The 1,964-nt window shown below is 27.0% G+C and overlaps 1 non-coding gene across 1 annotated transcript; it reads left to right on the top strand.

Annotated features, from left to right (window-relative positions):
- The first annotated feature begins 464 nt into the window (after positions 1-464).
- Positions 465-575, top strand: LOC140974660 (small nucleolar RNA R71). The gene has a single exon (XR_012174818.1). It is a non-coding gene; the product is annotated as a small nucleolar RNA R71 (small nucleolar RNA).
- The last annotated feature ends 1,389 nt before the right edge of the window (positions 576-1,964 follow it).

Genomic DNA, 1,964 nt, shown 5'->3' with positions numbered 1-1,964 from the left:
TTGAAAAAGGATCTAGTATTGGTTTTTTATAATTGTTAACATAATTTGCTTGTTCATGGAGACATTCTTTAAATGAAGGTAATGTTGGACAATCTTTTGTAGCATGATCATGTGTATCACATATATGACAAACAATTTCTTGAATACTTTTTAATTGACCACTCTTTTTCATTTCTAATGACTCAATTTTTCTTGCTAAAGATGCAAGTTTAGCTTGAATATCTATATCATCTTTAAGATTATAGATACCACCCCCATTTGTTGAATTATTGATTTTAGTTGTTGGTGGTTCTATTGTGCCTATATTATCCCAATTTTGAGCATTTTCTGCTAATGAATCCAAATACTCCATAGCTTCATTTGGGTTTTTATCTTCAAAAGTTCCATTACACATGAATTCTATCATTTGCCTATCTTTAGGTATTAGACCTTCATAAAAGTGAGAAACTATTCTCCATGTTTCAAAACCATGATGTGGGCATGTATTAAGTAATTCTTTATATCTATCCCAACATTGATAAAATGTTTCTCCTTGTTTTTGAGAAAAAGTAGTAATTTGTCTTTTAAAAGAGTTTGTTCTATGGGAAGGAAAAAACTTTTTGAGAAATTGTTGTTGCATTTCTTCCCATGATCTTATTGAACTTGATCTCAAATTTTGTAGCCATGTTTTAGCTTTATCTTTTAAAGAAAAAGGGAAAAGCTTTAATCGAACTATATCCATGCTACAATTTTGATCATTATAAGTGTTACAAACTTCCTCAAATTCTCTTAGATGTAAATATGGATTTTCAGAATCTAAGCCATGAAAATTTGGTAAAAGTTGAATAATTTGAGGTTTAAAGTTGAAATTAGATGCATCAGGAGGAAAAACTAAACAAGATGGGGCACTAGTTCTAATAGGGTTCATATGGTGCCTAAGTGATCTTAATTGATCATGTTCTTGATTATTATTATTATTATTATTATTATTATTATTATTGTTATTATTGTTATCATTATCTTGATTATTTGAATTATCATTCATGTTTAAATTAATTTCAGATACTCGAATAAGTCTACCACTTTTTTTTCGACTCCAAGTACTCATACAAAAAAAAAAAACAACACAATACTTATAAATAGAACATAATTAACAAATATAAACTTAATTTATACCTCCCCGGCAACGGCGCTAAAAACTTGCTACTACTTAAATTATAATTCACCCAAGTGTAGGTTGTCTGCAAGTAATATATTTCGTAAGTACGAGATCGATCCACAAAGAGGTTATTTTAAGTTTAAATTTATTAATTTATAGATTATCAAATGCAATAACGAAGTTTACAAATTATAAATTTTGTCAAGGCTCGAGGATTTATTCATGGTTTATGCAATATTGTTTAAGTAAAAGTAAAACAAAGGAAACCACCTTGAATAATGGTTCCAAGAAAATTAAATATTTAAACACACACCCAATATAATATAGTTCCCACTACAGAAAATACCAATTCACCGATATTTTATATATGATACCTATGATTATATATATAACTATATAAATATATAACTGCATAAAATAAATGTTAAATTAAATCATTATATTTCATTTAGAACAACCGGCAGAGCCACGCTATTGCCTAAATGAAATATATGATTTAATAAGTTAGATGCGGAAAGTAAAAGTTAGTTGCGATAAAGTAATGTTAGATGCGGAAAGTAAATGTTAGATGTGAAAAATAAAAGTTAGTTGCGATAAAGTAAATGTTAAATGCGAAAAGTAAATGTAAGTTGAGATAAAGTAAATGTTAGATGCGGAAAGTAAAAGTTAGTTGCGATAAAGTAAATGTTAGATTGTTAGATATTAGAATTAAATCATAATATTTAATTTAGAACAACCGGCAGAGCCATGCTATCGTCTAAATGAAATATATGATATAATTATAAATATAAATATATATATATATATATGTATAATATAACAATAA

The sequence above is a fragment of the Primulina huaijiensis genome, chromosome 3 (genome assembly GCF_012295235.1).
Source record: "Primulina huaijiensis isolate GDHJ02 chromosome 3, ASM1229523v2, whole genome shotgun sequence".
Classification (NCBI taxonomy): Eukaryota; Viridiplantae; Streptophyta; class Magnoliopsida; order Lamiales; family Gesneriaceae; genus Primulina; species Primulina huaijiensis.
The sequence above is the reverse complement of the archived record's forward strand: the minus strand, read 5'-3'. Positions and strand labels throughout refer to the sequence as shown.